Raw genomic sequence first — 23,881 nt, forward strand, 5'->3', positions numbered from 1 at the left:
GCCAACCTTCTAACCCATTCCAAGATCAATCTAACCATTCCTGCCGGCACAGCCCTCCACGTGCCTATTGAAGAGTTTCTCCAATGTCCTGAGTAAATCTGCCCGAACTACCACCACCAGCAGAATGTTCCGTACACTCATCAATGAGTAAAAAACCTTCATTAAAGTGCATTGTTACATCCAATGTGGCTGAAGAAATTCCTTCTCATCTCAGTTTTAAAGGGCAGCCCCTTTATTTTGAGGCCATGCCCTTGGATCCTAGACTCTCCAACTGATGGAAACATCCTTTACATGAACGCTAATCCCATTTGCCAGCTCTTGAACCACATCGATCTAAATCTTTGCAGGCCATGGACCTACCCAATTCGGTTTTAAACATTGTTCCTGCATCAGCCTCTTTAGTCCAAAAGATGCATCAGTATGTTGCACACTTCCTGGAAAATCTATTTCCATTGAAGTTAATTTAATGAATTTCAGCAACACAGTTTCACGATGCCACTACATGACATATTCACTGCTGCAAACCATGTGAAAAGTTAATTATTTTTCCCTTTCCCTGCAGTTGTCCTTGAAGCCATCTGGAATGCATCAGCTTTGAGCAAAATGTCCCAAGCTACTTTTGTATCCTTTTGCTTTCGTGCATGAATGCTTCATTTGCAGCTTGAACATATGGAATGAAAAAGGTCTGCCTATGGTAAATATTCAGTTGTCAGCATCTGTTCTCTTGCTATTAATAAATGCTTTTTGACACCTTGTTTAAGTTCCACTTCATGAAATACCCAATCTACTTTTTTTTAAGGTGAAAGGAACTGTAACTAAAGAAAACAATAACTTCTCAAGAATTCTTCTCAGAAGCTGAAGCTTTACAAATCTGCAAGTGTTGGAAATCTAGAAGACTATTGTTATAAAGATGCCCCAGAGCAGCCGTAGTAGTCTTTACAAATATGTACTATAACATTCGTTAATATCAGGAAGAATATTTCTTGCAAGCAAATATTTTCAAATATATTCAAAACTTTGAGACAATGTGGGAGATTTATTGCCTCATATTTGAGACTCAGATGTATGGTGAAATCAAAGTTTAATCTCATGAATAGTTTGGAGAAAGCAGTGCCCTTTATACTATGACATGTAACTAGACAGTAGTGGAAGCTCCCTAGTTATTGTTAGTACAAGTAGAATAGCTCATTTCAGCCGGTTTGGTCAGAGCAGTCAAACTTTCTAAGCAGATTGTAGGCTGTTCCACACAATGCACTCAGCAAAACTGGCACTCACTTCTCATTGGCTATTCTGTTTGCTTTAAAATACTGCTCAATTTGCTCAGCATACAAACTATCTGTTATGCAATTGAATGCATCTATCTTTCTGATATAGTTAGCTATTTCTGCTTTTTTTCTATTTATGATTATTATCACCCAGTATTCACTATTTCATTTTCTTCCTTTTCATTAGCTTAAATATCTCTGTCCCTTCCTACAGAAGCATATTCTGCACTGTTTTTCACTTGAGCATTTTTCGCTGTGTTTTTTTTTTACTCTCACCTCAATTGGTAGGTTGTTGTTGCAGGTTCATTTTAAAACCTCCACATTTTCTCTGTAATTTTAAACACAAAACTAATTAAAAGGAAACGCAGAGCTGGGAATGCTTGTCTTAGTTTCATTTTTACTTTAAACGAGATGCGCACATATGACATGGTGGAGTAATGACATGTGCCATTCACATACTCCTTCTGTAAAACCCTTAACAAATGGTGTAAACAACAAAGAATATTTCATCAAAAATGTATGTACAATTTTACTCGAATATTACTGAAACATGAAATACACATCAACCAGTTCAATTCCTCTGATTGCTGGTGCAAATGTGTGGTTACACAAAGCTTGTCTCAGCCTAATACCCTACCATATGTCTCTCCAGCTTGCATAGAAATTAATATATATTTTGCATCAGGTTACAAATTGTTATTTTCTAAATCGTAATAGAGCTGAGTACCTCGCAGCAAGCCTGGTTAGAATTCATCCTGCATTTTCAGATGCATAAATCCTTGAGTGGCTTTTCCCTTTCATCACAAGCAGTCCAGCGTGAAGTACAAAGGAAATCTCTGACAGCTATTTTGGTATTTTGCATTTCATATTGACTGCCTATCCTTAGCATATCTCAAGATAGTACCAATATGTGGTGGCTTTTTGCATGCAGTGCTGATGGGAATTATTAAATATTCCCATTCAGGACTACTACCAGCAGAAATCCACAGGAACAGCCATTAGTACTTCAATAACAACATCATTTTATGCTTTTTTTAAAAATGTATCGATCCTGAACAGCAGCCTCAGAATATGAGCCCAATTCCCTTTCACAAGAATGGAAGCAGAGAAGGCATACTAGGCTACTGGTATGTTTGAAACGCCTAAGATTCCCACTCCTGACTATCCTGCTAGCGAATGTACATTCTTAGGAAAATAAAATTGAAAACCTCCGAGTAAGATTGCAGTACCAGGAGGACATCAGGGACTGTTGTGTATAGCTAAGTCAGGTTGCTGTTTTCAATTGGTGTTGAAAAAGCTTGGCGTTCAAGACCGTCACACCTTCAGTACTAATCAACAAGTTCCAAAACCTGGGCCTCGGTACCTCCCTCTGCCACTGGATGCTTGATTTCCTCATTGGGAGACCATAGCCACCGCAGATCAGAAAAAAAAATCTCCTCTTTGCTGACAGTCAACACTGGATCACCTCAAGAATATGTGCTTAGCCCACTGATCTACTCTCTACACTCATAATTGTGCTGCTAGGCACATCTCAAATGCTGGCTATCAATTGGCCAATGACACAACTATAGTTGGTAGAATTTCAGATGGTGATGAGGGGTGAGGTAAGTCAGCTGGTTGAGTGGTGTCGAAACAATAACCTTGCACTCTATGTCAGTAAGACCAAGGAACTGAATGTGAACTTCAGGAAGTCAAAGGAAAACACACCAGTCCTAATTGAGGGATCAGTCGTGGAAAGATGAGCAGTTTCATGTTCCTGGATGTCTGAACTCTGGAGATCCTGGGCCCAACATTTTGGTACAATTGCAATGAAGGCATGAAAATGGCTATATTTCATTAGGAGTCTAAGGACCCTTGGTATGTCACCAATGGCACTAGCAAAGTTCTACAAAAGTACCCTAGAGAAGATTCTAACTGGTTGTATATCAGTCTGGTATGGAGGGGCCATTGCACAGGATCAGAAAAAGCTGCAGAATGTTGTAAGCTCAGCCATCTCCATCATGGGCACTAGCTTCCATAGTATCCAGGACATCTTCAAAAGGCAATGCCTGATAAAGATGGCAACCAACATTAAGGACCCTCATCACCCAGGACATGCCCTCTTCTCAATTCTGCCATCAAGGAAGAAGTTCAGGAGCCTGAAGCCACACACTCAAAAGTTTTGGAATGGCTTCTCTACCACTGACACCAGATTTCTGAATGGACGCTAAACCCATGTACACTACCATACCGGACAGAGCTTTGCTGCAACCCAGACGCTCACCTACATCCATGAGAGATGGAGGCAACTGGTGCAATGCTCAACTGTACTGTGTCCCTGCCACCAAGGTGGGTTGCAGGATCTGCAACCATAACCATAACACTACCTTACTATTTGTTTTCCTTTTTTTGGTTCTCTTTTTTATGTATGTATATATATATTTCTTGTTGTAATTTATAGTTTCTTTTATTATGCATTGTAATGTGCTGCTGCCCCAAAACAGCATAGAGTATTTCATGACATATACCAATGGTACCAAACCTGATTCATTTCCTGATTCGGAAACCTGAAGATTGAAGTATGGAGGATAATGTCACTAACTTTTCATCATATTCAATGATGTTGAGATATTGTTTATTGTTTCTGAAAGTATTAAATATTAAACAACAATCTCAAGTGAATGAAAATTAAAGAAAACAGTCCGAGTTCTCAATTACCTATGGAAAATTACAGAAATATTCACAAATAAAATTGTATAATAATTCACAATGGATCTGTTTTAATTTCTAGACTAAAGGAGAAATCAATCATGATTGGAAATCATCTTTTTTTTGCCTGAATTATTTGGGATTGATATTCTAAGCACTGGTAGTTTTCCAGAACCAGATCAACTTTCTAATCATAAATATTAGATGTAACATTTCTTTTACAGGGTAGATTAAGTGAATCATTCTTTTTCTAAGTAAGCATGAAAGCTGGAAAGTCACTGATTACAGCCTTTCCTCTGAACTTCAGCCTATGAAGGTCTTTTCATGCATATTGCAAAATGTTGCCTGCAGGGGCCTACACAAAGCTGCTGAGACATAAAATACCATTCGAGGAGGCAAGTTCCATTTTTTTGTGCTTCTTAGAATGTTTTAACTTTTTTGCCAATAAGTACAGAAGTCAAATGCAATTTGGAATCAATGTTTAAAGCAGCTGACTCATAAAGAGGTGAAATATTGTGATTGTTGGATTCTTGTTTAATTTTTATTTGTATCAACATGATTCATTCAATAGCCGTATACAACAAAATTCACTCTATGTAAGTAGCTCTTTGGCTCAGGAAATTTGAGTGTTACAGCGATGTAACTGGTGGAGTCACTATCTCACACAGCCAAAGACCCAATCTCAATTGTGAGTACAATTTGTGTCTGTGGAGAGTTTGAAGAGTTCCCTTTTGTCTGTGTGGACTCACCCCAGGTATTCCATGTTCCTCCCGTGTCCTAAACACATGTGTTCGAAGGCCAATTGACTACTGTACGCTTCCCCCAGAGTACAGGTGAGTGATAGAATCTGGAGGAAGCTGATGAGAATTTAGAGTTGTAGAGTCATAGAACATTACAGCATAGAAACAGGCCCTTTGGCCCATCCTGTCTATTGCAAACCATTAGTCTTCCAATTTCCATCAATATGTTCATGGGTCTTAGCCCTCCATATCCCTCATATTCATATACTTATCCAAATTTCTCTTAAATGTTGAAATCAAACCCACACTTACACTTGATCTGGCAGCTTGTTCCACATCCTAACCACTATATGAGTGAAGAAGTTCCCCTAAAACATTACATATTTCACCCTTAACTCATGACCTCTAGTTGTAGTATCACCAAACATCAATGGAAAAAGCCTGCTTGAATTTACTCTATTTATAACCTTCATAATTTTCTATACCACTATCAAATCACCCCTCAATCTTCTACGCTCTATGGAGTAAAGTCCTAATCTATTCAACCAATCCCTATGACTCAGGACCTTAAATCCCCGCAGCATTCTTGTAAATTTTCTCTGTGCCTTTTCAACCTTATTTACATTGTTCCTGTTGGTAGGCGACCAAAATTGCAGTCAATACTCTTAAATAACCGAATATTAGCTATCCTTCAATCCCCCAGGACTTCACTTGTGGCTAGGTATTTTTTAAAGATCTCTGCTAGAACCCCTACAATTTTTGCACAAACCTCCATAGGGTCTGAGTGAACACTTCATCAAGCCCTGGGGACTTATCCACCCTAACTTAAAACAACAAACAACAAACGCTTCCTCCTCTGTAAAAAGTACAGGGTCTATGATCTTGCTGTTGTTTTGCCTTTGTTCTATAAACAATGTGTCTATTTCCTGAGTAATTGCAGATGCAAAAAGAAACCATATAAGGTAGCCTCTTCTCTTTTGGTTCCACCCATATATCACCAATCTGATCTTCCAGAGGACAAATGTTGTCCCTGCTATCCATTTGCTCTTAACTTATCTGTAGAAGCCCTTAGGATTCTCACTCATCTTGTCTGCTAGAGCAACCTCATGCCTTCTTTCAGCCTTCGTTATTTCCTTCTTAGGTATTCTCTTGCACTTCTTGTATTCCTCAAATATCTCATTTGTTCCTACCTGTCTATACTTGCTATGTGCCTCCTTCTTTTATTAAGCAGGGACTCAGTCTCTCTTGAAAACCGATGTTCCTTCACCTGTTATTCTTAACTTTTATTCTGACAGGAATATACAAACACTGTGCTCTCAAAATTTTACTTTTGAAGGACTCCTACTTACCAAGTACACCTTTGTCAGGAAACAACCTGTCCAATCCACACTTGCAAGATCTGTAGCGAATTATAATATGTTTAATGTAGGATTAATATAAGCAGATAGTTGATAGCCAGTGTGGATTCATGGGACATATGGACCCTTTTCATGTTGTATCTCTCTATAATCCAATGTCTCTGTCACTCCACATGGAAATTCAAAGAACCAAATTGCAGTGGTTTTGCACTTACCCTGTTTTATTCTTGCTACATTCCCAATAACTCCTTTCAGATTATATCCACACACGACTGACTATGACTGTTAATGGTGTCCTATTAACTTTAAGGTTGTTATAGCTGGTTGTGGTAATGGGGACAAGCTCCAACTACCTATCAAATGCCCCCAATGAGTGTGCATCTCAAATAACCTCTGACAACCAAGTCCAGCTCCTGGCCTTCATGTATGATTTAGCTACTGAGCCTGTTGGAACTGTTGCTGCTGACAGCAGAAGGGGTAAAGGTGGGCTACCGGTGCCTTAAAACCAGTTGCTTTGGGCAGATGGGTCTTATCAGCTGTGGTTGGCAGTCCTTCTAGGAGAAGGAAAATTCTTATCTCAAACCTCTGTTGCCTTGCAGCTATGCCCACTCACCGAGAAGGGTTCAGGAGTAAATCCCGAGGGAAAATTCTGGAGCTGTATTCCATATGGACTGCTGTAATGCTGCTGGTGCATAACTGTATTGGTCTCAGCTGTTCCTCTGTGTTCATCAGATGTGTGGAGAGGGGAGCTTGCTATACGGGCAACAGCTTGCTCTCCATATTCTACTGCCCTGGTGTTGCATGTCTAGGCAGCTGGGATGCAGCTGGGTTGACCCTGAATGACGGAGGCCTCAGAAATTAACCGACCTTCCTGGGATATGGGGGAAAATGGGTGCACCTGTGAAAGCCCATACTGTTACAGAAAGAATGTACACAGTCTGCACAGAGAACACTATAGGTCAGGTTTGAACCCAGATTCCTGGAGTAATGAGGAAATTGATCTACTTCTCTGTTGCACTGATGCAGAAAGATAACAGGACTAGTAAAACCACTTAGCTGCATTAAGTGGCATAACGCGTGACACCAGTGTTTCCTTGCACTTTACCTGTGTAAGTCTCCCTTTGTGTATAATCTTTGTGTAAAGTTCCTTTGAGATAATGAAAAAATAAAGATACAAGAAAACTCCATTCAGACAAACATCACCACTGCCTATGCCACATGCAGTAGTAGTGTGATCACTTGAGTGGAGTATGATGTTCTCCTCAGGGGCTATCTTTTGCTGAGTCCTCAGATGACTGCAGAGGCTGCTCCAGGATCCAAATGTTCTGGTGAGTCTGGGCAAGTGCTTCTAGTAGTTGTGGTTAGTGAATGGGTCTTTCGGTCTCTCACTCTCCCATTCTGCAGTATGATATTCCTGTTGGCTCTTACACACATGTCACTGTTTACATATTTATATACAAACTCCCCACACTGTTTTGCCCTTTGAAAAGAATGCTTCAGAACTTCAGGTTCTGTTAATTACAGGTTTTGTTAATTGTAGGTTTAGTTAACTGTCTTTCTCGGATGTTTACATCTTCTTAACTGTGTTTGGGTACCTACCATTATAGCTCTTGCTTAATCTGAAGAATGTTTGAATTCTGGAATATGGCTTGATCTGGTTGCAACTATTTGGGTCAAAGTATCCACTTCTGACTTTTCTCCTACAAACAAAATATTGTTCACTACTCCAGACATGTACTATCCTGACAACATCTCACTTCTGCTTGTCAAACTGTCTGTCAGACTTAATAACTCTCCCTTTCTCATTTTGTTTGAACTGGTTATCTTTGCCTCTTCCCAGCAAGTTGGTAGGATACAAATCATGGTATCTGCTTCTGTTTCAAATTTTATCTCTTCACTTTTTCTTCTAAGCTGATCACTTAAATTTTCCAAGCCTCTACAGCTCAATTGGAATCAAACCTGTGACAGAATGTGACAACACACAATACTGGAAGAAGAAGTTAACTGAACAATGAGACTGCAAAAGCTGAAATCTGCAGCATCATTATTTCTGATGCAACATCTTGACCAAAGCATCAACAATTCCTTTATTTCCAACAGATGCTGTGCAATTTGTTGAGTTCCTTCAGCAGATTGCAACTGCACCATTTGATACTTTAAACATTGATCTACTTCAAATCAGCATCAAGAAGGACCAGAAGTTCTCAGGCCTAATTTGACCTTCAGTTTGAAATGGTCTCATTGGGTGTTTCCAGACCTATGAGTTTTAGTAATCCCATTGTATGCTCTTCAATTCTTCTAACTTTTGTTAATATCTGACCAGCATATGAACCTCTGGACAACAAGCATATTGAAAATCTGGTTGGGTGGTGCCACATCAACAACCTCTACAGTAAATGTCATAAAAATGAAAAAGCAGATTATTGCCTGCATGAGGAAGAAAGTGGACATCCATAAGCCATTCCTTGTTAGAGGATCAGAAGTGGAGAAGGTCAGTAGCTTTAAATTCCTAGGCTTTATCATATTAGAAGTTTTGTGCTGTAGCAGCGCAGAAGTGTCATCATAAAGACATATGGGAGTACCTCTAATTTTTAGAAGTTTACATAGATATAGCACATCACCAAAGACTTTGAAAAGCTTTTATAGATGTATCATGCATCTTAACTGGTTGCATCATGGCATGACAAGGAAGCACGAAAGCACAGGAATAATGAAGATTACAGAAAGTGGTGGATATAGCCCAGTCCATCACAGGCAAAGACCTCCCAACCATTGAGTATATGTACATGGAGTGCTGCTGCAAGAGAGACAGCAACTATCATCAAAGACTCCTGCATGCTCTCTTGTTGTTACTACCATCAGGCAGGAGGTACAGAAGTCTTAAGCCACACATCGCAAGGTCCAGGAACAGTCATTACCCTACAAACATCAAGCTTATGAACTACTATGGATAATTACAGTCAACACAAATCTAAACTCATTCTTTGACCTGCATACTCACTTTTGAGGACCATTTACAACTCATATTCTTGGTATTAGCTATTTTTATTTGCACAGTTTTCATTGGTTGCTTATCAGTTTCTGTTTTATGTACAGTTTTATATAAATTCTATTGCATTATTTATTTTACATGTAAATAAATCTCAAGATAGTATATGTAACACATATATATAGTATTTTGATTATAAATTTACTTTCAACTTTGAAATTTTATATGTAAAACCTATATGTTCCTAGTATTATGCACCTCAATTATGTCTTCTCTGCAGAAGACTGCTGGATGTGCCCTCTTCAAACATTCTTGACCAATGAACAATTAGAATTTTCCATTGTAAAAATGGTTGCAAGCCCACATGTGGATAATTAGCAGAATTACTGCCACTTCTGTTAGAGCTCCTGTCCTTCTGTGATCTTTCAGCAATATGAATAATAGGTCACCATCCACTAGTTGTCAAATAGAAAGAAAATATCACAACCTACATCAAAAACTTCATGTGGCATCGTCGATAAATATTCTGCAATTAGGATTGGTTTGGAAGACAGATAATCAATGATGAAATTGTTTTGGAATAAGAGAATTATCAATTACTGCACAACAAATGGTATCAAGGATGCAACTGAAGACTTTAGAACAGTCTTCATCAGAACCCCTCCATCCTGAGGTCCATGGACCCCTCTATTAATGGTAGGGGTCCATGGCATAAAAATTGGGGACCCCCTGCCTCAGAGCTACTTTTTGTCTTTTTAAGCGAGGGTTTTAGGGATAGCAAAATCTCATAAAACTTTACCAGTACTAGATCATGCCCAAAATGGTCCAGGCTCTTCCAAATCTTCTGGGTCATCCTCTTTTGCAGCGTCTACAACTTTCTACTTGCCCAGTTATGAATCAGTGGCATTCACCTTTTGCCTAAAGTAGACGTCACTTGGCTGGAAAAGGGTACATACTTTATTAAGTTTTACATTATAATAATATCATTATTTAAGACCCTTTCTCATTATGTTAAGTTTGCCTTCCCCATTAGCAGTGACAGTGAGAAAGTCATTCTTGTTAAATGAGCAATGATTGCAGTGTTTTGCCTGTTGCTTTCTGGAAAAATTTAAGTAATCAATTAACTCTATATGCCAATCATGTGCAAGGGTTCATGCAATGTTGTCTCAATTTCCCTCTCTCTGAAACTTAATGCATGCTTGATTTGTCACTGTCCCCTTTTCAATGATGGAACTTTGACCTGGAGTAATTACTCTAATTTTATTCCCACAGGTGTTGATTGACCTACAAAATGCCTTATTATCCCTATTTTATTGTTCCAGCATCTGCAGTTTCATATAACAAATTATATTCTATCTGCGTAGCCTCCAGCCTGATGGCAGGAATATATGCTTCTCCTTCCAGTAAATAAATTCCCCACTCTCTATTCCCCACTTTAAATTTTGACCACTTCTTGCCTGCCTATTACTTCCCCTGGGTCCCCTCCTCGTTCCTTTCCTCTCTCCTCTCCTATCAGTTTCCATGTTCTCCAGCCATTGACCTTTCCCACCCACCTGGCTTCACCTATCACCTTCCAGCTAGCCTCCTTAACTTATATCCACCTTTTAATTCTGGCATCTTCCCCCTTGTTCCTCAGTCCTGAAGAAGAGCTTTGGCCCAAATCATTGACTATCTATTCATTTTCATAGGTGCCACATGACCTGCTGAGTTCCTCCAGCATTTTGTGTGTTGTTCAGCAGCTATTATTTCTTCTAATTCATCTTTCCATTTTACTGCTTCCCCCCTGTACTTTTATCCACTAAACTTTGTCTAACAACACAAAGCACTCCATACGTTAAACCTGAATCTTCTTTTCTTGCTTGTGATCTATCTCCCATCCATCACTTCTCTGAATTGATCTCATTCGTGCAAATTCTGGCTTTGTGAATTCCATTCACAGAAAAAAAACTAAACTGCCAACAGTCCTTGTTTCTTGTCTAGCCTGCTAAGCAATATGATTTATGTTGATGTACATATATTAATAAACAAATAAATCAAATGTGTGTGTGTGTGTGTGTGTGTGTGTGTGTGTATAACTACACATTTTATTTGCTCTTAGTCTATAGTAGTTTATCTATTTTCTGAGTATTTACAGTACTTAAAGAAGATTATAGAGAGTTAGTCCTGTTGCCTACAATGTATCTGACTGGAGATGATGTGCTGTTTCTTGAGGATACTGTATGTTAGACATTGATGGAACAACACTGAAGGGCAAAGAAGGAAGAGTGGGAGTGGGATGTCACTAAAGATTTGTGCAAATTTCTATGGTGCAGTGTATTCTGTGGTGGTTGCATCATGGCTATGGAAGGCAAATTGAAAGAGGCTGCAGCGGATTATAGATTCAGCCAACTCCATCATGTGTACAACCCTTCCCACCATTGATCACACCTTCAAGAGGGTTGCCTCAAAAAGGTGGCATCTATCGTTAAGGACCCTCACTATCTGGGATGTATCCTCTTCTAGTTACTCCCATCAGGGAGAACAGCTTTAAGATACATTTTCAATGTTTTAGAAACAGCTTCTTTCCTTCTGCCGTTAGATTTATAAATGGTCCATTAACACCTTAACTACCTCGCTATTCCTAATTACAATATCTAGTTATTTCTGTAATTTATACTAATTTTATGTCTTGCACAGTACTGCTACCATAAGGAAATGTAGCACACAGTATATGATGGGATTATATAATCATATTGTAATGTGATAATAAACCTGATTCTGATTCTGACAGAATATTGAAAACTCAGTGTATCCTTAGCAATTGAACAGAGGTGCCCTTCAAAGTGGTCACCCAGTGTATGTTTGATTTCTCCAATGTAGAGGAGACTGCCTTGAGAGAGAGCCAAATTGAGAGGATGAAACTGCAAGGAATGAAAGGACTGTTTCAGTCCCTGATACTGGGAAGACAAGAGGTGAACTATCAGTAATTGCGTCTCTTTATGGCTGCCTAGACAAGTAGCATGAGAGGGGAATGGCTGGAATTGTGGAGCTAGCAGAGCATTCATAAGGAAGAACGGAGGGTGAAGGTGTATCCAATAGTGGAATCCCACTGATATTAGGCAGGATGCCTATTGAATACAGAGGGTAGTGGGGGTGGAAGGTGAAGACAAAGCGGGTCCTATCTTCATTCTGACTGGGAGAAGAGGGGTTAAGAATGGAAGTGTGGGTAAGAGAGGAACTTATTTAGGGAGTGCTGTCTACAAATGGCAAGAAAAATTAGTAATGATGATCTCATTAGACTCTCCCTTTAGTTATCAAAGTTGAAAAGCTGAATGTGAAAATGCTATGAGTACTAGTTTAAACATTTAGTAGGTCGTGAAGAAAATAAGTTTCAGGGTTATTTCAATCTTCCTGGAAAGTGAATGCCTGAGAGTGGAGCTTGATATGGCCAAGCTGTGACTGATGATGGATGGCTGAATGGATGAATGGATAGCTGTAACCAGGTATACTAAAGTATGCATGCCTTAGAAAAAGTGATAGACTCTGTATCCAATTTTGCATGTTGATTACTGCAATCTAAAAATTCTGATTATTGGCTGTGTTCACTGAGGAAAGAGAAATCAACTTGAAATTGCAAATGTAATAAATAATGTTCTTAAGCATCAATTTGTGCTTCAAAGGCATAATGTAACATTAAAGTCTCCTGAAGAGTTCAGGCTGTGAAGAGACTCCCAGGGCATTCCATCATTTCAAATGAAAAATATCTTGTCAGAAATGCAGACAGATGCAGATGCAAAATGCCCCTAAATATTTCAAAGATTAAACATAATTACAGGCTTGAGCTGCCTATGAACTGTGAATCCCCTAAAAGTAAAAGAATATGATTGTGTAAATGGCATGTCAAATCATGATGTGCACTCTGAGCATGAAATGTTAAATTATAAAGACTTCCAAAGATTAAATCATAATTCCTTGCTAAAGTGGTTAGTGTTTATCAAATGATTGAAAGACCCTCAATTAAAAATAATTTCTTGTGGCAGTGACAAGCTGCTGTGGAGGAAGAACATTAATAACTATAGTATATTATTATTGAGTCAACAGCCATTCTATTTTAGTTTTTATTGAATTTGATATTGAGGGTCTACTAGAAGGCTTGCCATGGCTTGACCTCTGAATAACAGTCCACTGGAAGATGCTATCATGGTTGCAATTATACATAAATTATTCATGAATATTGTAGTTTTTGCATTCTGTTTTGTTATATGCTTCCAGTGATAACTTGATCCATTTGTCAGTATGTTGGTGAAGTATTATGTGCCACTTGAAATAAACTATCAAATCTTTGTGAATGTATATGACATTTTCCTTGACAAAATAACATGCAAAAAAAAATTAGGTCCTTCAGAGAAAAGGTGTTACTAATGTCGGTACAAATCTCTCATCTTATTGCTCAAGGATAATTTAATTGACAGCAAAGTCTAACCACAGGGGATAAATGGAATGGCAGCTTTTGATGTCACAGATGAAGAAAGGTGCAAAGATTAGACCTAGGACAGTAGGAAGCCAGAAGATCATCTTTAACAGTGTTTCATTTAGGTACCGTCTTTAGACAGAAGAATTACATCATTAGATACAGTCAAATCTCAAAATAACAATCTTCACCTTTTATGAAGAATGAGCTATCTGATCAAAGTCTGATTTTGTTATTGTTTTGTTTCATTGCTATGAACAAAGCAAAGAGAAAAAAATCAATTATTTTATTCTTAGAGGATACCAAAGGATTCAGTCTGAGCAGATCTCAGAACCCAGATGGCTTGAAGCATACAAGGGCCATCTGGGAGTGTATGATATTCTAAGGTTCAGTTTCTGGGAAGTGAATTTAATAAGCAGTCCATGCCAGAGTATAGTGAGCATATTACAAGCAATGCCACCAATCTACAAAAGTGCTTCAGCTTCTGTCACATCTATCCTTTTTATCTGTTGCATGCTTAGAACACAATAGAAAAGAGCAAACCATTTTCAGAAGTAAAGATTGATTGATTCATAGAGTTGTGCAGCAGAGAAATGGCCCTTCAGCCCATCACATTTATGCTGACCTCTTTCCCTGTCTAAACTAGTCTCATTTACCTGTATTAGGACCATAACCTTCTATGCCTTATCTGTTTAAGTGCCTGTCTGATATGCCTGTTAAACATTGCGATTGCAACAAATTCCACAATCTCTTTCAGATTAGACCATAAGACCAGAAGATATAGAAACAGAATTAGGCCATTTGTCCCATCGATCTTCATTTCATCATGATTGATTCATTTCCCTCACAGCCCCAATCTCATGCTTTCTCCCTATATCCCATCATGCCTTGTCTAATCATGCCTTGTCTTGTCATCCCCTGCCTAAATATGCCCATGAATTTGGCCTCCACAACCACCTGAGGCAGTGAATTCCACAGTTTCACCATTCTCTGACTAAAGAAATGCCTCTTCATCTCTATTTTAGATGGATGTTCCTCTATTCTGAGGCTGTGTCCCCTTGTCTTAGACTGCCTCACCATAGGGAGCATCCTTTCCACACCCACTCTATTGAGGCCTTTCAACATTCACAAACAAGAGAAGATCCGCGGATGCTGGAAATCCAAGCAACATGCTGGAGGAACTCAGCAGGCCAGGCAGCATCTATGGAAAAGACTACCATCTATGTTTTGGGCTGAGATCCTTCAGCAGGACTGGAGAAAGAAAGGTGAGGGGTAGAGTTAAAAGGTGGGGGGAGGGGAGGGAGAAACACAAGGTGATAGATGAAACCAGGAGATGGAAGGGTGAAGTCAAAAGCTGGGAAGTTGATTGGCAAAAGAGATAAAGGACTAGAGACATAGAAGAGGACAGAAAGCTATGGATGAAAGAAAAGGGGGAAGGAGCATGTAGAGGGAGGTGATGGGCATGCAAGGAGATAAGTTGAGAGAGGGAAAACGGGATAGGGAGTGGTGAAGGAGAATGGGGCCATAACCAGAAGTTTAAGAAACCAACGTTTATGTCATTACGTTGGAAGCTACCCAAATGGAATATAAGCTGTTGTTCCTCCATCCTGAGTGTGGCTTCATCACCACAGTGGAGGAGGCAATGGATAGGGAAATAGGAATGGGAAGTGGAATTAAAAATGGACGGAAACTGGAAGATCTCAAATACAGGTGGAGCGTAGGTGTTCAGCAAAGCGATCTCCCAATCTGTGTCGAGTCTCATCAATATACAGGATGCCACACCAAATACAGTAAATGACCCCAACAGACTCACGGGTGAAGTGCCACCTCACCGAGCAAAACTGTTTGGGGCTCAAATGGTAGTGAGGAAGTGGGTGTAGGAGCAGGTGTAGCACTTGTTCTGCTTGCAAGGATAAATGCCAGGAGGGAGATCAGTGGGGAGTTATGAATGGACAGGGGAGTCGCATAGTCAGCGATCACTGTAGAAAGCAGAAAGTGGGGTGGGGGAGGAGGGGTGAAGGCAAAGATGTGTTTAGCTTTGGAGACAGTGGAAGCTGTGGATAATTATGAGCTCGATATGGAAGCTTCGATAGGTTTCAATGAGATCACATGTCATTCTTCTGAGTCCCAGTGAATGTAGGCTCAGAGCCCTCAAACACACTTCATATGATAAACCTTTCAATCCCAGTATCATTTTTGTGAAACTCCCTTCAACCCTCTCCAACGTCAGCACATCATTTCTTAGATAAGTTAAGGTTACTGCTCATAGTACTTCAAATGAGGCCTCACCAGTACCTAATGAAGCCTTAGAAAATAGTCTACGTTTTTATTCCTTCCAGCAAAGTGCATGAACATACACTTCCTGACACTTTATTTCATCTGCCACTTCTTTACCCGCTCTCCTAATTTACCTAACTCCTTCTGTAGTCTCTCTGCTTCCTCAACACTAACTGGCCCTCCACCTACCTTCATATTGTTCACAAACTTGGCCACAAAGCCATTAATTCCATATTCTGGATATCAGTCTATCTATATAAAAATAATACTTTAAAATTCTTTTCCCTCACCTTAAACTTGTGGAGGATACCAGCTATTCACCTGTATTTTCATGAAATTACAGTAATGTAGGGCAGTAGGGACCAGTTTAGCCTCCTGTCTTTGATACACCTAGCATGGAAAGCACCATCTACCCTATCAGTGCTTTTAATGATCTTTTTTCCTTCTATCAAGCTACATTCTGTCTAAGGAACAAGCCTAGTCTATTCAACCTCTCCTTGTTAATGAAGTCCTCTAGTCCAGACAGCATCCTGTGAATATCCTGTACACTCTCTCAAGCAAAGATGAGCCGCAAGCATCTTGATAAAACTTCTTTAATCTTTTAAATCATGGGAAGGTGGGGGTGAGCTCTGCATTGCTGAGTGTTCGTTTGGTGGTGGGGGAACCAAAATGCATTTAGCAATTCATTGAATGTTTAATGTGTGTGCACACCAGAGACCTGAATAATGAGCCCAGTGCAATGGTATGCCACAAATTCCATTTTGGAACTCCCTTACCGAAAACACTGTGGAGGATACCAGCTATTCACCTGTATTTTCATGTAATTACAGTAATGCAGGGCAGTAGGGACCAGTTTCACACATCAGAATCTGCTCCATTAAACTTATGGGTTTAAGCAGGAACAATGTAGATCAAAACATGAACTTTGTGGAACAGTGACCACTAAAGTTCATTTATTATGGAAGTACATATATGTCACTATATACAACCCAGAGATTCATTCATTTTCTGTGGGCAGACTCAGCAAATCTATAGAATAGTAATCATAACAGAATCAATGAAAGCTCAAACAGAATGCAAAAGACAACAAACTGTGTGAATGCAAATAAATAGCAATAAATAACAAGAACATGAGACAAGGAGACATAAAGTCCTTGAAAGTGAGATAATTGATTGTGGGAAGATCTCAATGGATGGGACTAGTGAGTGTAGTTAACCTGTTTGTTCAAGAACTTGATGGTTGAGGGGTAGTAACTATTCTTAAACTTGGTGTGAGTCCTGAGCTTTTGTACCTTCTACCTGATGCAGCAGTGAGAAAAAAGCATGAGCTGGGTGGTGGAGATCCCTGCTGATGGCAATATTGCAATGTCTTACCATATCCCCATTCTATCTCCCTCTACCCCCAATATGCTTTCCCATCTCCCTTTGTGCTCAGATCGATAATCAAGGCTAAATATCATCTTATGCATTAAAATGACATGAGCAGTGATAAATGATATTTAAACTAAAATTTTACTCCTGCTTGAGTTTCAAACCCTGTTTTCAAAGTGTGCTGTTATGCAATGAACATACCGTGGACTTTCAATTATTTTGGTTGCTCTCTGTGCACAACTTGATTCTGCAGTACAAATCTGTAAATTGTAAGTACATCACCCTACAAAAAACAAAAGTAACTGCAGATTGCTGGATACCTGAACAAGAACTGTCAGCTTGAGGGGCCGTCTCCGTGGTTACTTGGAAGGTTTTTATTTTAAAGAGATATTATAAAAATACTGATCAAAGCTTACCTTCTCTTCTTTCCCTTTTTCTCTCTCATGTACTGGAACTGTTATTTTCTGCAAGGACTTCTTATCCTCAACTGTATTAGCAGAAAGAGAGATTTGAATTTCTCTACAGGGCAAACAAAATGAGAGTTGTGTCTTCTGCAATTATCCACCAGAGTTCTGGAGCAGAATATATTCACTTTTAAGTTGTCAACCACTTACAATTTGCTCTCAGATAGACACAATCAACTGCAATCTGTAAAGGGATAATTTGCCTTAATTTGCAGCAGAGATTTGTCTAAGTAGGTGCATATTTTAGGGAATTATACAAAACAGGTTACATCAGAGCAAAACTATTCTGCGTCAATATATGGTCATCCCAATATGAAATCCAGACAGAAGTGAAAATAAGATGGGAATTAGAAAATAAAAACACACCAATAACAAAGTGGCCATAGCATTAAGTTAAATTGGATATGTTAGTGATATGACCATACTGATAAGAAAGTTCCTTTCACTTCTAGATCCAGAAAGACACACAAAATTCTGCAAATATTGGCAATCTTGAGCAACACACACAAAATGCTGCTCAGGCATTACCTATGGAGGGGAATAAGCAGTTGACAATTCAGACCAATACCTTTAATTAGTTGTTTATTCTCTTCTGTAGATATTGCCTATTCTCCTGAATTCCTTCAGAAATTTTGTGTGTGTTGCTCCAGAAATCTCTGGTTAGCTGTGACCATGTTACCAGATTATGTAATCCTTAGGAACCAATATTCTCTCATTTGCCCACATTATATACAAAATAATCACTAAGTAATAAAGAAAATATCATTCTTGATCATTACTTCAAAATAATCTCACATATGAAAGGAACAACACATATGGCTAAAACATCACTGAAAGAGTAGACTTTTGCTGTTTGACTCAATAGGATGGAGTCCAAGTTGTGGTGTACCTCTTTTAGAACATAGAACATAAAAATCTACTGCATATTACAGGCCCTTCAGCCCACAATGTTGTGCCTACCATGTAACCTACCATAGAGACTGCCTGGAATTTCCCTAGTGCATAGCCCTCTATTTTTATCAGCTCCATGCACATACCTAAGACTCTATTAAAAGACTCTATTCTATCTACTTTTCCTACCTTCGCTGGCAGTGCATTCCACACACCACCACTGTTTATGTGAAAAACTTACCTCTGACATCCCCCTTGTATTTACTTCCAAGCACCTTAAAACTATGCCCCCTCGTTTTAGCCACTTCAGCCCTGAGAAAAAACCTCTGCCTATCCACGTGGTCAATGCCTCTCATCATCTTATACACCTCTATCAAGTCATCTCTCATCCTCTGTTGCTCCAAAGAGAAAAAGGCAAATTTATTCAACCTATTCTCATATTAGCTGCTTTTATTCTCATATTTACTGATTTTAGCTGCTTAAGAATTGCTAACCTAAGGATTGTTCTTTCTTACTGTAGAGTTGATGTCGCATGGTTATATTAAGTTAGATTATTTGTATTAATGCTTGTTGCTTAGTTGAAGAAAATAAACCACAATTAACAGTTGTCTTCACTTAAAGCTGCAAAATCTAAAATACCAACAATGATTTTCCTTTTCTGAGACTCGGTCAGAACAGCTCACAACAATTTACACAGGCAGTCTTACTCCAGTTTCTAGAAGGTCTCGAAGTTAAAGCATGAGGATTTCTGTAAAATAATCTAAGAGATGTGTGTGGATATTGAAGAAGTGACCCACCACAAGATGATGTACAGTAGATGAAAAAAAAATTATTTCTATCCATATCACCCAGAAATAGGACCATCTTAGATGGGCTTCATGGTTGGCATGGACAAGTTAGGCCGAAGGGCCTGTTACTATGCAATATCACTCAATGTCCCTATGATGCCCAAAAAAAAGGCACCTGTGGGATTCCTGAATGATTCCTGTAATCTTTTTTTCTTATTGCTTTTCATAATGGTCTCTTGGTATTGGTTCATGTGAAGATAATTTTTTGATAAGAATTCTATGATATTCTTTTGTGAGTTTGAACTTATAAACTGTTGTAATTTATGCTCTGCACTCTGCCACAATATATAACACGCCTCTGTATAATCCTCTCACAGGCATTGAGAGAAAGACCAAGAGACCAAGGGTTCAGAAAAAGTTCTTTCTTTTTCTTGGAGGTGTCAAGGAAAAGGATGAAAGATGTTTTATGCCAATACGCCACTCTTTCATCCTTTTTCAGGTGTGGTACCTCAAATGTATCTCTCCTGGAATAGCATGTCCAGTGGCCAAGAAAGAGTTGACAGGACTCACTGAAGACTGACACAAGATTGAGTATCCAATAGTAGGGGGAACAGTTCATCTTTACAGTTTCCCACTAGATTCTGTCAGACTGGATGAGCTGCTTGACTTGTCTACATTTGGGTTTTTCATCTATCTATTAGAATGCAGTTTTGCTTTGCTAGTGAAAGATCAACTCCATTCTCCTGCCTTCTCCCATAACTTTTAATGCCCTGACTAATCAAGAACCTATCCAATTCTGCATTAAATATACCCAATGACTTGGCTTGAACAACCATCTGTGGCAATGAATTCCACAGATTCACCACCCTCTGGCTGAAGACATTCCTCCTTATACTGTATCCTTTTTTTTACTGTATCTTTTCTAAATAGGCATCCCTCTATTCTGAAGCTCTGCTCTCTGCTCCTAGACTTCCCCACTATAGGAGACAAGCTCTCTACATCTACTCTATCTTTAAGGCCCTCCACTGGTCAAGGTCAGCCATGGATGTTGCATCCTAGCTGTCTAAGTGGCACACAAACCAGGGCAGTACAATAAGTATACCCCCATGAGTGGGTATAGCCACAAGATAACAGACAGTTGAGATCAGAGTTTTCTTTCTCCTAGATGAGCTGACATCGTCAACCATGGCTGACATGCCCCATTTACTCGAACTCTATGCCTTTCAATATTTGATAGGTTTCAATGAGATTCCCCCTTATTCTTCGATACCTTCGTTCTCTGTCTCTGATGTAGGATTTTTGCTCACAAAAATATGGCAGACTTTATTCCATCAGTGAAATAGCCCCAAGCCCAGTTTCTAGGATTTTTCAACCTTTATTTCAGAAGATTATAGTTTGGCCTTAAATAATGTTGTTGATAACTTCCCCCTTCCTTTCCACTTTAGTAACTCAATTCATCTCTTGTACTGATTAACTAAATTGGATACAATATTTAAAATAAACTCTGACTGGAATGCTACATAGTTTTATTGTGTATTTGACTTTCACTTTGCAAAAGTGCAAAATAAAACAATGATGCATTTGATCTCACCAGAGATTTAACATGACTGACAATTTGATCAATATGAAAAATATTAAGATGAAGATTTCCTCAGAATTTGTGTAGCAGTAGCTAAGTATCACCATAAACATATTATATCTGTGTTGAAGATGAAGTCTCTACAGTTATCAAATAAAATGGATCTCTTCAGCTTTGCCCTACTCTGACAGAATTTTTATAGTTTTCTGCCTTTCTGCGTTTACAGTCTAAAGTGGTTCTGTCTTTATATTCTGTTTCAAAGTCTGGAGAGCTCTCGTTTAACCATTAAATTAATTACATCCACACTCTCATTTATTCAATACAGGGGTCATGTAAATGGGACTGGCTCCTTCTCCATAAACAGCACTGTTGGGAACGCATGAATTATCTCCACGTGCACAGATAGGTAAATTCTTCTTCCTTTGTTTAAACCCAGTGTAGTGGATGCAGGCTTTTGCACTGATGCTCAATAAGAGAAATAACAAAGAAAACATGACCAACAAAATATCATTTATCAGATTCAGGTTTAATATCTCCAGCATAATGTCATAATATTAATTGTCACTGTGGCAGCAGTACAATGCAATACATAATAATAGCGAAAAATGAGAATTACGGTAAATATATATATATATATATATATAATAGTTAAATTGAATAAACAGTGCAAAATTTAAAATAAAAAGTAGTGAGGTAGTGTTCATGGGTTCAATGTCCATTCAGAACTCAGATGGCAGAGGAGAAGAGGCTGCTCCTGAATAATTGAGTGTGCCTTCAGTTTTCTACCTCCTTCCTGATGGTAACAATGAGAAAAAGGCATGACTTGGGTGTTGGGAGTTCCATTGATGGATGCCATCTTTTGGAGGCATATCTCCTGGTAGATGTCATGGATTCTACAGAACTGCTCACGGGAGTCACCTTCATGATGGAAGTATTTGTTGAAGGTTATCAACACTAATTAACACAACAATGTACTGAAAACCATAGCAGGTGTGGTACGCCTCAACTCTTACAGATTTGATTTCATATTTACTATACCTCATGACAGATCTTCAGCTATTAACTCTTTCATTTTGATTTTGCTACCTGTTCCTGGTAGAACAATTTCAGCATTATCTCCATATCCAAAAATATGGTAGAGTGTGAGATGATGAATCTGACAATTTTCAATACAATTTTCCCTTTGTATTTCAATAGCTTTCATCTTACATATTTGCAACATTTAAACTTTTTTCCTATCAAGCAATAGCTAGCATTCAACCCTAAAAACAGTCAAGCTGAATTTTGCTTGAGTATTTTGACCTAAATAAGTGGTACAAGAGTTTGAGAAGATAGATGATCTGTTCAGTTTACCACAAACAATGGTCTATTTCTAACAAATCATTCTTCCAATTTGCAATTTGTAGTTCAGAAGTCAATTTCAATTGTTGGCCACTTTCTCACTCAATTATCCTTTTTATCTTTCACATTTTTTCTATCTGCCTAAAAGCTCACATCGTCCAAATGTTGTTCTCCTTTACACTTATGTGCTGTAGAATAACAATAAAAAATCTCAAATCTTGAATCTTGACATTTTTGCTGTTGCATTTTACTCTCAAAGGATTTATTTTGAGTGTAATTTCCCAAAATTAAATGTGACTGAAATTTTAGGCCAATTTCCTTAAATAATCTTGTTCTGCTGGTTTGGTGAAATTTTTGATTGAATGCACATATTTTTTAACACATACTCTACTTTGCTAAGCAAACATAATTGTATCAATTTTGCTCCATTCTGTCATCTCACAAAGTTGCTTTACCTGTGCGCTCTGCTGACAAGGTCTCACATCATTACTCGAGAGGTGTTCTAGGAAGGCAACTCTTGAAGCATTATGAATATGACAGAACACCATCACCACTATTAAATAACTGACTTGAAGAATATGCTACAGGTAAGCAGATAATTTCAGTTATTTAAATTTAATGTGTACATGCAGAAAAAAACATATATATTCACTTCATCTCAAAGTTCAAAATTTGAAGTACATTTTTATTAATGTATGCATATATTATAGAACCTTGAGATTTGCATCCTTACATGCAGCCACAAAGCAAAGAAACCCCAAAAGAACCCATTAAAAAACGTAGACTGTCAAATACCCAATAAGCAGAGAGAAAAAAACAAATTGTACAAAGAATAAAAGTAAGGAAAAAGAATACAGTACTAAAGTTTTATGAAAAACATTACTACAGCTGGAACAGGCCACAGCCTCAGTTCAGCACAGAGTTGAATAAACATCACGGGGCAATGAGTAGTACTGGGAAGAACCTGTCTGTCCCTTGCCTTTGGTCCCAACACACTAACCTTTTCAATCTGGCCTGATGCTTAAATCATTTAAACATCAGGTTGTTTTTTTTTTAAACTTTTTTTATTGCATTTTTAAATGATTACAAAGTATGAAAAAAACAATGTATATAACCCATACCCCCTCCCCTTAACCCCTCCCCCCTAACTGCCCTATAAAAAAAAGAAAGAAAGAAAGAATGCCTGGTGGTTGGAAGATCTCCACATGCTCCATGGAATTCGTAATAATTTTAATATGTATATTTATTTCTTTCCCCTAATAACCAATTGTTTCATCTTCAAAGCATCTATATATTTAATCCTGTCTTTTGTAAATAAGGGCTCCAAATTTTCAAAAATGTTTCATATTTATCTCTTAAATTATAAGTAATTTTTTCTAATGGAATACAACCATAGATTTCTTTCTTCCAAGAATCTATACTTAAATGTGTATCCGATTTCCAAGTAACTGCAATAGCTTTTTTGGCTACTGCCAGTGCAATTTTTATAAATTCTTTCTGATACTTATTTAGTTTGAGTTTCGGTTTTATCCCTTCAATATCACCTAGTAAAAATAATATTGGATTATGAGGAAATTGTGTTCCTGTAATTTGTTCCAGTAAAAGTCTTAAATTTGTCCAAAAAGGTTGAATTTTAGAGCAAGACCATGTCGAATGTAATGTAAAAAAAAACATCAGGTT

Source organism: Hypanus sabinus, chromosome 5 (assembly GCF_030144855.1).
Source record: "Hypanus sabinus isolate sHypSab1 chromosome 5, sHypSab1.hap1, whole genome shotgun sequence".
Taxonomy (NCBI): domain Eukaryota; kingdom Metazoa; phylum Chordata; class Chondrichthyes; order Myliobatiformes; family Dasyatidae; genus Hypanus; species Hypanus sabinus.